General features: G+C 40.5%; 1 protein-coding gene across 1 annotated transcript in view; it reads right to left on the bottom strand.

Annotated features, from left to right (window-relative positions):
* The window catches only part of PCCA (propionyl CoA carboxylase, alpha polypeptide), a 306,936-nt gene that overhangs the window by 91,381 nt on the left and 199,817 nt on the right, over positions 1-15,738 (bottom strand). The gene's annotated exons all lie outside the window — the stretch shown is intronic.

The raw sequence follows: 15,738 nt of genomic DNA, 5'->3' as shown, positions 1-15,738 counted from the left end.
TAAAATGTGTATCTGTAATTCAAGGCCTCATTATTCCAAAGGTGGTGATGAATTGAGGACAGCACAGAAAGAACAAGGACGGAAGATGGGCTTGAATATCCTGTTATGAAAAACAGCAAAATGTTGAAAAGGTTCAGTGTTCAAATTATCAGCAACAGACCTACATGGTATGCCACCATCACACTTGCTTCCCATTTACAATGACCCTTTAGACACCATCAAGTCCCATGCTTTGACTTAGACAGACTTTGGCAGAGGACAGGCAGGAATAACAATAACAATTTGAAAACCCAACAGGTGTAATCATCATGGCTCTTGAGTGGTGTGAATAAAGGGACAGAATTAAGGAGAAAAAATTGGATGAGTCAGAAAGAATCTTTTAAGCCAACGAACAAGAAACTTCTCTTGGGGACAAACGCCACCTCCACCCCACTGGTTAGGGCTTCCCCGACTAGCTGTGGGATAAAGGCCCAAGAAAGAAAGCAATGCTGACCCTTCAGATTTTCCTCTACTGTCTTTCCCAAGCACAAGGACCAATTTTTTGCAGCACTACTGCTCCTCTGTCAGGGACTGGGATGACCCTGAGGTCTGAGAAACAGGGTTTGGGCTTCTTTACCATCTGTACCAGGTGGGATGCAGCAAAGGACAGCCAGGAAACATCCCACCGCCTCAGTCCCCATTCTTCCCAAAGGGCTTCTCGTAATGGAGCTATGCATCAGCCTTATGCATATTTTTGGAAGATGGGCTTTCCTTAACCCTAAGCCATTATTAACAGCATTTAGCACACTTAAAAACAGATATCATTTTCCCTAACAATAATTTCAGTTTATCCTGTACGTTAGGAACTTTCAGCGTAAGTTTCAGAACTTCCCATTGCATGTTATCAGCTGTACCAAGTAATGAGCTGTGTCTGTAAACACTCCTTTAAGCAAGCTAGTTAACCTAGTGCTCCGTGTACAAAGGGTCAGCAAACATGAATGGAAGATTTGGCTGGCTTCAAATATCTAAAATAAAATTGTTATCCGGAGCTAAACAATGTTCAATGATGCTAGCATGGTATTTTAACTAACAAAAGAATCCAATAAGCTTTTGTGAATGCCACTGATAGAGCGGCACATGATACCACAAGAGCGATTAGGAAGCTACTTCTTGGAAATGAATGATAACACAAATCACGGACAAGTCCTAGTCTTCATACGGCCATTAAATACATGTCATTTTCAACTTGCCACTACTTGCACCTCCCGTAACAATTATTCTCAATTTCTTTTCATCTGTCCCATAAAAAATGATTGCTTCTGCTTTACTTAATCCTCCACTTACATCAACCCTATTGTTCGCTTCCTTCCCTTTCATCTTCTCCACATTAATTCCCCACATCGCTTTTGATCTAGCTTTTTGTTTCCTTTTTCCCCTACAGATTCCTCCTGATGAAGAATTTACAGCCATAATGTTCATCTGATGTGCATGGTGATATTTTATTGATTCGCTACTCTGTCTATTAGTTTTGTATAATGAATAGCATTATACAAAACACAAGATGGGTTGCCTATGCCTATATCTTGGATCTTAAAAATCAATTTATCTGAACTTGAAAAATGCTCCATTTTATCAGTAAATATTCATATTTAATTATAATTGGAGCAGCATATGCAAGGAGCAGCCAGAGAAAACAAACATTTCCTCCTCGCAGTCCAAAGAATTCCTCTTTGCCATAGTGGCAAGCCAAGTAAATAGAATAATTGCAATTTTCACTGCTGCTAAATAAGAAATAGAAAACCTCTCCAGGAACTGTTCTGTGTGGCTGTAATAAATGCCCACAGAAACAAGATAACCTGCATTATTCATCCCCCTGCTGAAAGGATGATCCTTTTAGAACCAGAAAGACTGCAAGAAGTGGAGCAGCTGATTTTAGCCGATGTAAAGCGTAAGTTATATTTTACATGTGTGCTATATTTAATTTTTAAGAAAAGATGGTATCCAGTTCAGGCAATTCTTGAAACTTAATACTGAACAAGCACAGGTTTTATGTTGATAAATTAACAGCAATACCCAAGTATGTAAACCCCTCAAAAATTATTTTACTTACCATACTATACTTTACTTACTGCAAGATCATATAACCTAAGCTAAATTTTGTGTTTACTCAGTTGTGTCAAAACCAGTCACTGGATAAAAATCTCTGAGCAGTCCTAGTAGTAGAAACCAGACTGAAGCTCCCTTTTGTTCCACCTCACAGCCAGCCGGCAACTGTGTTCCTCCTCCGGCATTTGGTCTCTGGACGCGCGAACCTCGTATTCCTCCCTGCACTCGTACACCGTTAACAAAAGAAGGGCTTTAATTGTTCCCCACCACATGAGACAGGTAGAAGGGAGAGTGGCTGCTAGCTCTCATGCTGAACTCACCGCTAGTAGCATGTGTTAGTCCAGAGGTGGCACTGCCAGCATATGTCCTTCAAAGTAGGCAGATGCAGAAACACCCAATCCTTCATGTGTCAGCAGCACTAGGCAGGAAAGGGGTACCAACACTTCAGCCCAGGCAAGATTCTGGGAAGTCCAGGCATGCGCAAGTATCAACCATCTACACGGTTTTACTGGCAAAAAAAATTATCTAAGCACCTGAAGTCTTTCAGATACAATAAAGGTTAATCCTGGATTTTGATGAAGGCATCCCGGGAATTAAAGATCAGCATACCATCTGCATACAACACTGAGTTCTTCTACAGACCTAGGCTGGTTCTTCAATACGCACAGTGAATCATTTGTCATGTTTATCACCACACAGACACCTAAGATTAAGGCAGCACTGGACAAGTTCAGAGAACTAAGCTCAACCGTCCTCCCTCTGCCCCAACTACTGGCTAGGGAAAAGTCAATCACTCTTTCTTAAGGGAAAGCTGAAAAACACTTCACTAAGAGGAAAAGATCCAAAATACAGGTTTTAGGTCTCCTCACCTTTTCTTTTACCTGCCAGAGTTATTTTCACGAAAACAGAGTCTTTGCACTTGGCCACACCCAGCACCTCTCCTAAAGCACAAATTAAGCTCTCCTCATAACATGAACACTTTGTGTCTGCCTGTACAAGAGGATGAAGTGTGGCCAGCAGGTCAAGGGAGGTGATTCTGCCCCTCTACTCCACTCTCGTGAGACCCCACCTGGAGTACTGCATCCAGCTGTGGAGTACCCAACATAAGAAAGACATGGACCTGCTGGAGCGTGTCCAGAGGAGAGCCACGAGGATGATCCGAGGGCTGGAGCACCTCTCCTATGGGGACAGGCTGAGAGAGCTGGGGCTGTTCAGCCTGGAGAAGAGAAGGCTCCGGGGAGTTCTTATTGCGGCCTTCCAGTACCTGAAGGGGGCCTACAGGAGAGCTGGGGAAGGACTTTTTACTAGGGCATGTAGTGAGAGGACGAGGGGGAATGGCTTTAAATGGCTTTAAACTAGAAGAGGGCAGGTTTAGATTAAAGATTAGGAAGAAATTTTTCACTTTGAGGGTGGTGAGGCACTGGAACAGGGTGCCCAGAGAGGTTGTTGAGGCCCCGTCCCTGGAGGTGTTCAAGGCCAGGCTGGACGTGGCCTTGGGCAACCTGGTCTAGTGGGAGGTGTCCCTGCCTATGGCAGGGGGGTTGGAACTCGATGATCTTCAAGGTCCTTTCCAACCTAAACCATTCTATGCAAGGGCACCATGTGGTATGACAGACACTGGCCAGAGCACAGTTGTTGCCTAACCTCTATCTCGGTGTTTTACAGGCATCCTAACAGAAAAGCTTTGGGAGAAGAGGGTAACTTTGTAATGGGTAAATTGAAACTCTGCCTGTTGTCTTTCTAGTCAACAGATGGCAGAATGGAAAACTTAAGTATCCCTAAACTTCTTAATTTATATTGAGAAACAATAACTAACAGTATAAATCCTTCAGCACAGATAACTGAAGTGACACGAAAACTTCTTTTTTTCTGCTCTTAAAAAACCCCAGGAAACGAAATTTTTCTGTCTACTTATCTACACCAATTTTCAAAGCAATCATACTCATTACTACCAGCTATGAAGACTGACACACATACACACCTTTGACAGTTCACAGGTGATGCATCTAGGAAAGGTCAAAATACCTAAAACAATCAACAAGACCAGCTGTCAAAGCCCTAAACACATAATGAAATGCTAAAATTCTAATACTGAATCTTTTATAGCTACGAAATGATGACACAATAAAGCAAAACAGCTATATTTTATGTACTGATTTTCTCAGTCTTGAAAGTTTTAGCACATTGCTGAATAATAATTCTATGAAAACCGAAGTCAGACAGGCTCATTCTGCAACAACAGACCCCATGAGCTAAAGCACTCATCGTTCTGGTTTACTATTAACTCCTGTTCTCTACAATGGATGATCTCTACTTCTTCCAGAGGCAGCTTAAAATCTGGGATTTTTAAAAAAGGTAAGGAAGCTCTCTATTTTGCATCATAGCACCTACTGACTACAAAAATAATCAAAGCTTGTTAACATACATATAAAATGTAATTACCTGGTTGTGCATTGATCTTCACTGTGGGGAGTTTCCTTGTTATAACCACAACAAAGGTGGTGTCTAATGACGGTAATGGCAAGTAGGACTGGGAAAAATTAATATTCAAAATTATAGGATTAATGAAAAGAAACACTCAAAATCCCTGGAGTTTGATCAACTTTCTATCCAAGAAGTTGCCAGTTATTGCATTAAATTTACAGGTCTTCTGTTTGTTAATAATTGCAACATTTGACCATTTTGTAGCTTTGTACATCTCTCTATAGGAATCTAGTAATTTCCTGCCCATGAAGTGAGGATTTTTTGGGTTGAATTAGCTTTGATGCCATTAAGAGGAAGGCCCTGGGCATTGGTATTTTCTGATACAAAGAATTTCAGCCACCTCACAATGGAAACTTTTCATACGTTTTTTTCTCTGCACAGCCAGATAATGTAAAACAAAGAGGGATCTCTCTTTTCAAATTCTCCTTCTTTCAAGGTATCAAGCCATTACACTACTTGCTACTTAGAAAAAAAAAAAAAATCACAATATAGATACATTAGTATTTCATTTCATGTCAAATATGTGCCAATTTTTTCTTCTTCTTCACACATTTTGTTTCCAGACAAAAGACGGCAGAACTGTCTTATAAGTGGTAAAAACTGAATACACTTTCGGTACAGACGCATATTCTGTATCTGTACCCTTGCTGAAGGCATTAGTTCAGTTAATAAAGCTCAAACTTGCAAAATCCTCCTTACCATTATGTTATGGAGAAAGGAACCTTATGTCTTCAGAAGCAGAGAAATACTGAATAAAGCACCTCAACTAAGCAGAAAATAGAGGTTTGAAGTACTTTTAGTCACCTAGTTGTGAATTAAGAGAATGTCAAGATGGCACTGTATCAATAGGGACCCTGGTTTAACTGCTTTTACTTTATCTGTTGCTGTGACTTTGACATGTGAGGAAATGGGGCCTATTTAGAATTAATCCTTTTGTGTAATTCCAAACTCTTTATGTCAAACTACACATTACTGAAAGCCTTATTTATTGGTATTTGTGTCTTGAGGTGCGTCCTGCTTTGTTATAGCCCTGCAAATGAGATATGTTTTATTCAGTTTGCTCATTGTAGAACCCGCACAGCCAAACACAGTAGAACTGGGACTGGCATCAACAGGTGTCTGCTGGGACACAGGCTATAGCAGGTTAGTTCCACTTCAAGTTTAGGCAGCCACAAAACTATAGTAGTAATTTCAGGAGAAAATATTTGTGGGTCTTATGAGTTGTTGCCAGAATTACAGCAATGAAAGGGACGGTAAAAGATAGTGCCTCTGCTGTCAAAGAGTAAATTTTTACTCCATTTCCCAAATCTAATATTAGAAATAAAATAGTGATTTCTTTTATTTTGACAGCAAATGCTTTAACAGTACTTTTACAGTTACAAAACCACTTGAAGTGAAGGAGTTTGCCAGCCCTCCACGCCCCTGGAAACAGAGCGCTCTACCTCTTGTTAAGCTTCCAAAGGCTTCAGATTTTCTTGAATGCAGCTGCAACACAGTTCCAGTCGCCTTAATCCAGCTTCTCAGTGCACAGACCATTTTCCTGAGAGATTTGCATGCTTCTGGCATTAATAGTTCATAGACAAAGACCTCTCCGCGAGAACATTCCATTTGCCCTTTCTTGAAATGACATGACTGTGCCATTTACACAGATGATGCTGATGCTGTGTTGCTGATCACAGAAAGAGCACATTTGTCCTAAAAAAAAAAGTTTCTGAGACTTGATAATGGTAGTGTGGTATTCTTCAACACAAACCAGGTAAAACTCCCTTTCTGATCCAGCATGAACCATGCTCTCTGCATGGGGCTGCCTGCTGGCAGACTCCCTCATATAAAAAGCTGGCAGCTGTTCTCACACATTTGCGATGGTTTCAGCCCTAAATGACGAAAAGAATCTCCAATAAACCCACTCCTAAGAAAGGCTGGAAGAGGAACAGAAGGAGTTTTCAACTTTCTCCTACTCTGACAGAACCTATTTCTTCTCGTTCCCCAGACTCAAGCCAGGCCGGAGTAGGGGGTGTTGAATATGATATGCTCTTCCCGCTCAACAAGGTCTTTGCTTTTATATATGTGGGGCGATACACGGATGCTAACATTAGGCGGCAGACAAACATTGGCCACCAGAACAGCTCTTTCCATCATAAGGCTGGATCTCATCTTTGGCCTGGGGACAGCAAAGTACGCTACCTAAAAGCAATATAAATATATTATAACGGACTTTCTTTTCATTGGCACTCAGGAATCTGGGAAGAACTCAAATATGCTTTAACTAAGGTGGGCATTTGTATATACTTTTCAATATGGAATTGTACAATTCCTACAAGACCTTGCATGTTGAAGCACTTCAAGGAAAAAACCAGTTTCTGTGGAGAGAAACCTCGGGCAGGCTTTTCCTACAAAACAAGCACGCTTCTGATCCATGAAGTAACAAGTGCGAGACAATCAGCAGTTTCTCAGTGAGGAGAGAAAGACTTTATCATTAGAGTCCCTTTACCAATCAGCAACCAATGGCCAATTAAAAGGACATTTAAATACTTTCTCATGCAATTGAAACCACCGATCACCTATTTCCAGTAAAATGGATAACAAAATTATAAAGCTGCATGTATCGTGAAGTTTCAGTAAAAGTGCAAGAATTTTAGAGCTTTCCACAATCTTAAGCCATTTCAGTGCATTAGTTCTCATACCTACACTGTCAACAGTCCATATACATAAAAGCCTCATTTCCTCTGTCATGCAACATACTGCAGAGCAATTTAAAAAACCCGTATTACCCTTAAATTTACAGAAACAAAACAAAGACCTCAAGCCCAGAACAATAAAAGATTTTATGTCTTATTCCTAGTGTTGCAAAAAACACTTCTTTGAAAGTAAGACATATTTCAACCACCACTATTAGTCCAACAAATATTTCTTAGCCTTGGGTGCATGCAATCAAAATGGAGATTATCCCCACTATTTTAAATGCAGATGCCTTACACTGGAACAAGGACAAAAAAATCCTAGTTTTCCACAGCAGACTGCGCTAATGAAAAAGTTTCCATATAAGTTAAAGGACAGCATGCAAGTCAGGGCAGAATTCCTACAGCACTGAAGCTCAAGGTTATCTAAACCCAAGAGGTTGTTTACACAAAACATATTTCCTTAGAAAGGCCAAAAGGTGCAACCACGGAAAGAAGAAAGAAAAGAATAAAAAAAAAAAATTCACAGTTCTCTCTGATTGAGAGATCTAAGATACTATGAAACAGTAATAATGCTATGCTTTTTTAATAACGTACTAAAATATGATTAAATAGGATGCATACATTTGTAGAAGTGTGCAATCAAACACATCAAAAATTTAAAGATAAAAATACAAGTGTGAATATCCATGTAAAAATCATACAAGAAGCATCAATGTACAATATTGGCACAAACAGAATGATCTCTGCCATTCCTTTCTCACAAATCACATATCTTTATCATCAGCAAAAAATTAAATGACTTAACATTTAAAAGAAACCAGACAGTTCCATTATCCCCTAATGATCACCACGCAAGGAAACCATCCAACAAAGGAGTCCTTGTCTACATAACTCATTTTATTCCTTCAAATCAACCCGCGCAAGCCAAGACGGCTACTTGCACAGGTAAAGACTATCCACGGATGTGCACCATAAAGCCATATCAAAACTGTATGTAGAACTCTCCTTGTGTATATTTGCTTTAGCAGAAAATAATGAATACCCTCTTTGTAAATAACAGTTATATAGAAAGCATCATAATAGGCCTTAACTCTGTATTTACAACGCCCTTAAACTCGGGAATAGACATTTTAGCTTCGTTAATTCTCCCTTAAATTAATTGTTTCTAAAAGGAAGCACACACCAGTTAAAGGAATGTGTCTTTTTTTGCTTAAGTCAAACAAATATTTAAAGCCTTCAGTGGGAGAGGATAACAGACTAAGACATGGTATTGGCATTACAGGAGTCATTCAAAGTAGAAAGGGCAGCGTCGAAAAAAATATCAAGATACCTGTTGGGGAAGATGACAAATAGCAATAAAGGCTGGCAAACTCAGCTGGAGGTAAAGGGTACCTTACAGGTGAAAGGCTCAGACATCTCTTTTCTTCCCAATGTTAATTCATCTTCTGCGTGCTTTGCACAGATTGGTTTTTAATGTCATTACTTAACAAGAAAAAGATACACTCAGAGATTATTCCAAGCCATGAAGCTGTATCTAAATCTATTGTTGCCAAAGTTACCTGTGCTTTTTATTTACTCTTCAGACATTTCTTAGGAATAAGACAAAATTGCAAAATTTGCATTGAGCTTTCTTCAGTACCGGTGCCAATGACAGGCACCACTGATACAGGTTCAGAGCTGGCGCGCTATGTTCCAGTTCAAACAATGCAGGCTAGTGCTGTTTTAACAACAAAAAAAGACCACCAAAAAAACTCCCCAAACCAGTAGTTTAATTGAAAAATTCAAACTGTGTCATGTGGACTAAAACAATTCTTGATTTAATATTTTAAAGAGCTAATTAGGCCTAAATGAGAGAGAAAAAACAACATTATCAGATTTTGAAGAAATAATAACATGTTAGCCCATGATGTTTTAAAGTCTGATCTAGAGAAGATGAATAAGTGCTTTAAAATTCTAATTCTAAGTAATAATATATGCTGGTAATTAGGAAAGCATACAACAGAGATGAAATATAACCTAGAAGACCAAATGAGAATTTATACTCTGAAGTAATTTCATCTGTTAATCACTCCAGCTAACTGTAACAGAAGTAAACTTGCTAAAATGATAAACTAATGGAGACCATTAAAAAAATTGAGGCTGAAGAATAAAAACAAAACCCCAGCACATAATGACAGAAAGAGCTAGGCAGATCCAGTAAAGCAGATTAATAGTTGCAAATGACCGCAAAATGCCAGAGTTGTGTGTAACATGGAACATACTTCCTACTGCCATTTTCAGAATAATTTCCCACCTATTCTGGAAAGGATTACTAATCTTGAACTTTCTGGGGCACACACTTAGCTACTAAAACAGCTTCTGTTGGGTATGTGAATTGTTCAACAGATTCAAAAGATCCCACTCAGTAATGCTCCTAAAAACATTCATTCTTAAGGCCATCTAGAACTTCAGTTGTTTAAAGCACATTTTTAAAAAGCAAAATCGTGTATTGTGAATTGGGATTTATGACATAAATTACAATAAACCAAGCAATGAGTACGCATACACCACAGGGTCAGCCTGAGCAGCTTGAAATCACCTTTGGTTCAGTTTGGACTGCAGATGTATCCAACATAATGGGCCAACACGATTTGATCTCACCACGGACTTTGGGTGGGTAGACTGACCGATTAACTGTGACAGACAATGACCATCCCTTGGCACTTCCTCCTCTGTTCTATTAACTCACCTATTTCAGAAAGTTTTCCTTTGCCAAAGGCAGGAAAAATCCATTAGCTGTGTAAGGGTCCATTTCTCTCTGTTTTGTCTTAAGAGTTGCAGCTGACTTGTTCAAGGGCATCCTATTCCGGCTGCTTTTGTTCTTGGTCTGCTCAACTGTTAAACAAAGGAGGCCCAGGCTCCCAGTTTCCTGAGATTTGGATATACTATCTATCTCTACCCTTCTCCTCATTTATTGCTGTTATCTTTAAACAACAAAACTGGTCTTCATTCTTGCTTATTGCCCATTATGCGTCCTAGGTAAGGTTGGACGGGGCTTTGAGGAACCTGATCTAGTGAAAAATGTCGCTGCCCATAGCAGGGGGGTTGGACCAGAAGATCTTTAAAGGTCCTTAGAATCCAAACCATTCTATGATTCTATTATGCTGACCAGCCATCAATGTAGCTTTTGTTTGAGAGTTTAGATGATAAAACTAAAAGATGACAAAACCAAAAGACTCTAAATTACTCAAGAGTATGTTCGTTATAAATTAACAATATGCAAAGCTCCCCAGCATCAAAAAAAAAAAGATGCCAGTTTAAACAAACACGATTTTCATTAAACTATTTCCCTCCTCCACTATCGGCCAGGAGAAAACTCTAAATTAAAACGGGATAAACTGTACATGGAAGCTAGTCTGCTAGTGTCAAACAGCTGGGCTGCTCCAACAGGGACAAAGGGGTCACCATGTGAAAATACACAGTGATTACGGCAATAAAGGAAACAGCTGATAGAGGTTAGATGGTGGAAACAAGAGGGCAGCCACAACAGAAAGACAAGGTTGGAATGAAGACAGAAGGAGCATGGGAGGAGAGCCTGCCAAAAGGCACGGGTCTGGGACACAGAGCTACGGCATGAGGGGGAAGGGAAGAGCCTTAGTGCCAAAGCTGACTCCTCCTGTCATCACCCTGTATTTTCAGTTTCTTACAACTCAGCTGAACTCTGACTATTTGGGCTGAACAGTCATTTAGAAGTGATTTCAGAGAGAAATACGCAGCCATTTCTACACAGAACAACAATACATTTTTGGCCACATCGCATTCTATTGACTTCTCTACGAAAGGCTGCAACACCTCCTTTATGATTTGGAACAGAGGCTTAAATCTGCCTGGCAAGTGAAACTGTTGGAACGCACCTCTACCATCCTCCTGCAAACTGCAGAACTTTGGCTGAGTTCTATGCATTTCAAAAAACAAATCCTACCTATATCTGCAGATCACCACACTTCACAGCTACATTTCGAGAAGACACTTCTTGGTATTTAACACATACCAGCCCAGGGCTGAACGCTGCTTCCTCTGAGATTATGGTTTTGAACTGCAGAATACCAGGCCAAGTATAAACCTAACGAGACTGTAACCTCTGTGGTTTCAATGCTTACTCCTGCTAGGGTTGAACACCAAAGGAAGAAGCAGCAGCATAAACAATCCACAAGCAACAAAACCTGGACACTGAGGGCCCCATGACTGGACAAAGCAGACTGGAACAAAGATTGGAAGTGTCGGTGAAGGTGGTGCAGAAAAGATGGAGAGGAAAATTTGGAGCGAGTTATAAGGTGTGTGGGACTCACTGAGCATAAAAACTAAAAACAGAGAAAGGAAAAGGAAGCGGTAACAAGAAACACATGATACTTAATTCACAAAATGGAAGAGATGGAAGCATGCACGGATTGTGCAAGGAAGAAGGGGCTAGAAGCATAGGAAGGAAAAGTGAGAACTATCTAAGGAGTGAGAGAGCGGTCTTAGAGAAAGGACTAGCCAGAAAAATAGTGAGGTAGAAGAAATGGGACAAGCAAAAACAATGCTGAGGCCCTGGGAAAGGAAAATGGAAATGAGGACCAATGCATGGATGAAAGCCTGGATGCCTGTGGAGCAGGGCACAGCTACATGGGAGAAGGCCCTGTGGAAGAGAACCAAGACTGATTCCTAAGTGACGCAGAAGTCCCAAAGAGAGACTCAGACTGACCAGACGAGCGTGGACCAGGGAAAAGGACTGAGGGGTGGAAACTAGGAGTAGCCAGAAGAATGAGACCAGAACAGAGACAAACTGGGAAGACTTAAAAAATGACATATTAGTAGCAGTGGGCAGAAAGAAAGAAACATGCAGAAGGCACAAGCTTTGAATGCTTCAGCACCCTGCAGAAATGAAGCCTGGAATAAAACTCGAATTCTTGGCCTTTACCGTTCATTTCTATTACTGTGCTGCTCAGGAAATGGCAGTCTTACAAGCAATTATGTTTTCAGCTCACTGCAGAGGTCCATGCAATAACCTTAACGGATCCAACCCAGTAACAAATCCTCAGTATATCAGCATACATTGCAAAGCAAATTGGGGGGGGGAAGAGTAAGACCTGTTACATAAGAACATATGGAGTTCCCTCTCACACACACAGAGTTGCTAAATTCAGACACAACTTTATGTGAATATCAAGAACTAATAAAATTTGAGATAGGAAGCACTATACCTGGCTTCATCTCCTTTGCATACCTATTTTAAACAGATTCAACTGCTGTGGACACATTACTGAACAATACTCATTAATTAAACCAGACTCCAAATTGTTCAGGTAGGCTTACTGCATACTACTCAAGTCTTAAGTCGACAGACAGAAGTTGTTCATCATACTTGATGTTGTTCATCATACTTTTCATGTCTTCCTTAGCACACAGTATTTTACTCTTTCACGTTACAGAAACATCAGTTTATTTTCACCAAACTCCCATCATCTCACACCATACAGTAGAGATGGGACATCAAGAGATCACAATTTAAAAAGACCCTACTAAATAGATGATGCACATGAAACCTGATACCACAGAGTACTTTGCTTTGTAACTTTTAATGTTCTGATAGCAGTGATTTCCCCAGCAGCTGTAAGTATTCAGTGTTTCCACGACCAATTCTTATGAGAAGTTTGAGGCCCGGAAAAAGAAGAGCATACAAACCTGACCGTATTTATAGAAAGTATGGTTTCAAAGAATTGGCTAGCACCCCTGAAAGACTTTGGCAGAGGCAGAGACAGAAATCGGCACGCGGCCCCATTAACCACAAGACTGACCCTTCTCTTCCTTACCCTCCCCTCTTACATTGCCTCTCATTTCATTTCGACAACAAATGGAACAAAGATCTATGGACAACAATCCTCATCACTACACAAACTGTGGGAAACGCCCAGAGCTGGCCTATGTAATACACTGAATTCTGCATTCAGTCACATAGTTAACACTATCGCAAAATGCACACCTGACATCTGGCATTCCTTAAATCTGAGTGATTTTGGAACTGCAACAACCACCTCTGAAATAAAGGCTGATGCTTACAATATTACCTGAAATAATTCTAGCATTATGGAGCTATAGGTCTACTTTGGTTTCCAGTTGATTTCAATTTATTGTATGTCCTTGAGATCTGTAGATTTTCTCTGGAAAACGAAATAAACCATTGGCAGTTGGTTACGACTAGTTAAATCAGGTTCCTTTTTCTCATTCTTTATATGAGCCACAGACAGTGATGCAATTCATTTTTAATAATTTAAAATAATTTCCCTCCTCCTGCATTTAGAACAACCTTGTTCTTTTTTTAACCCTTTCAATAACAGTACCTTTAGCCTGATCTCAGAAGGAAAAAAGCGGTTAAAAAAACGCACTGTTTATTTGTGAGTCCCTCTAAATCCCCACCACACACTCAACTTGTATTACCCAAACATACTAAAATCCCTTTAAGTTTTATGAAAATGAGAAGCTGCACAGAGAACAAAATGAGTTGCCCCCATTCAGCTCTTGGACAGACAAGGACAATTTGGTTGTCACCCAGCAGCTGGGCTGGCCAATGTGTATGTAAGTGACCGTGCAGCAGACCCAGGCCTGCTTTCTGGCAGGACAAATGGGAACGTGAAGGCAGCTGTGGACAAACAGAGGATTTAAGAAAGGAGGGTGATACAGTGAGAGGCAAATGGAGGACACAACCAGGTGAAGCCAGGGGCAGGAAGAAGCATTGCAGTGAGAGTTTCCTAGCAGACACGCAAGGTTGCTGTAGTTACCGATGTGGACAAGTAACAGGGACCTGAGAGACAACCCTGCAGACCAGCAAGTTCCACTAATGCCAGAGTGCTCACAGCCCACCATGCCACCCAAACCATTGTGCCGCTACCTGAGCATCCAGTACGGCAGGAATCTTGGGTTTCTTCAAGCATCTAAAGACACTCTCCTCTCCTATCAATGTGTCCTAGGTGCTACCATCTGAAGTAGTTGAGCAAGACTGCCCTTTCTTTGACAAGGAAGAGAAGAGGTGAGTGGCAGTCACCAGGGGCAAAACCAGCTCAGCTACATTGCTGGGGAGCGAAGTCCAGCCAGCATGATCAGCCCGTTTCTGCAAACTGGTTCCCCTTAGTCAAAGAACATCATGACTGCAAAGCAGCCAGTGGGGAATAGACACAGGCAGATCATCTGTCACCTTGCCTTCCTTCCACTCGTTTCCCTTAAGCATCAACCGTAGCAGTATCTAAGTATCATTCACTGAATATTTTACACCCGTCAGAGACTCATCACTACAGCTTTCGTGATGTTCTTTGTTGTAGAGGTGTCGCAACATGGCACAATGCAGTGTCAAGTGGAGACGTGCGTGCCAGCTCTAAACGAGTTAGTTCAACAAGCAGCACTACAGCTGCATTAACGCAGCACTGCCCAAACTAGGTTAGCCAGCATAGGTTCCTTTGTACTGTACTAAACCAAACTGTGTAAACATATCCTAAACGGTGAACAGTACAGAATACAATGCCTCTTTGGTGACTACTGTACACAAATAATAAATAGGAATGCTATCCATTGATGAGCCTGATCATTTGTACATCTACTCTTCATTTCATCTACCCATAACCCAGGTTCCCTGGTTTTATTAGAACATCCTGCTTGCATTCAAATCTTCCCTACAAGCTTAATAGCCAGACGTACAGCTGTCCCACTAGTCTCGTATAGCAAGATCTATTCCACAGATCTCCGACTTCTACCAATAGCTAACATTGATACCGAATGAACTCTCATGAACAAAGCTATGTTTTCTTAATAATAACAGTTGTATAAACATAAGGTCTTCTCAGTTAAAGGGAAACCAACATCAAAAAGCAGTAAAACATGGAACCCTAAACCCTTCTTTCTTTGAAGAAACACGTTTGAAGCGAGGTGTTTCTAGTTATGGGTGAATGAAATGAGAATTCAGCTGCAACAAACGGACATCCAGTCTGTATGAAAGACTAATTAGATCCATCTGAGAAGCTGTGTCTAAAACTGCTTCACATATTTCAAAGGAAAGCTCTTCTAGTCTATCTTTTGAGAAGACTACATCAAAACATTTAGTCACAGCTGACGCACATCTATCCACTACAGCAGCATTATTTTTCATAAGCCATAAAAGCTACATTAAAGTAATGTTAATAGTCTGGTTTACTTAAAAATTAAATTAAAGGAGGGAAAAAAGCAACAAAGAAATTTAGAGCTAAGAAAGCAACTCAAAGCAGCAACGACCTTATAGTTCCCCCCTATGCCAAAGCATCAAGCGATCCCGAAGTAGAGTGTCATACTGAATATTAAATGTGCTGAGATTTGCTCAGAGAACAGAATTAAAGATGAAACACTATCCAGGAGCTGCAGAGTTAACTATGGCTTTTGTGGTAATAAGCCAGGCTCTTAACACTACATTAGCATGCTTTTAAGTGTAACTATTGCTACTGCTGAA

The sequence above is a fragment of the Charadrius vociferus genome, unplaced genomic scaffold (genome assembly GCF_000708025.1).
Source record: "Charadrius vociferus isolate BGI_N301 unplaced genomic scaffold, ASM70802v2 scaffold110, whole genome shotgun sequence".
Classification (NCBI taxonomy): Eukaryota; Metazoa; Chordata; class Aves; order Charadriiformes; family Charadriidae; genus Charadrius; species Charadrius vociferus.
The sequence above is the reverse complement of the archived record's forward strand: the minus strand, read 5'-3'. Positions and strand labels throughout refer to the sequence as shown.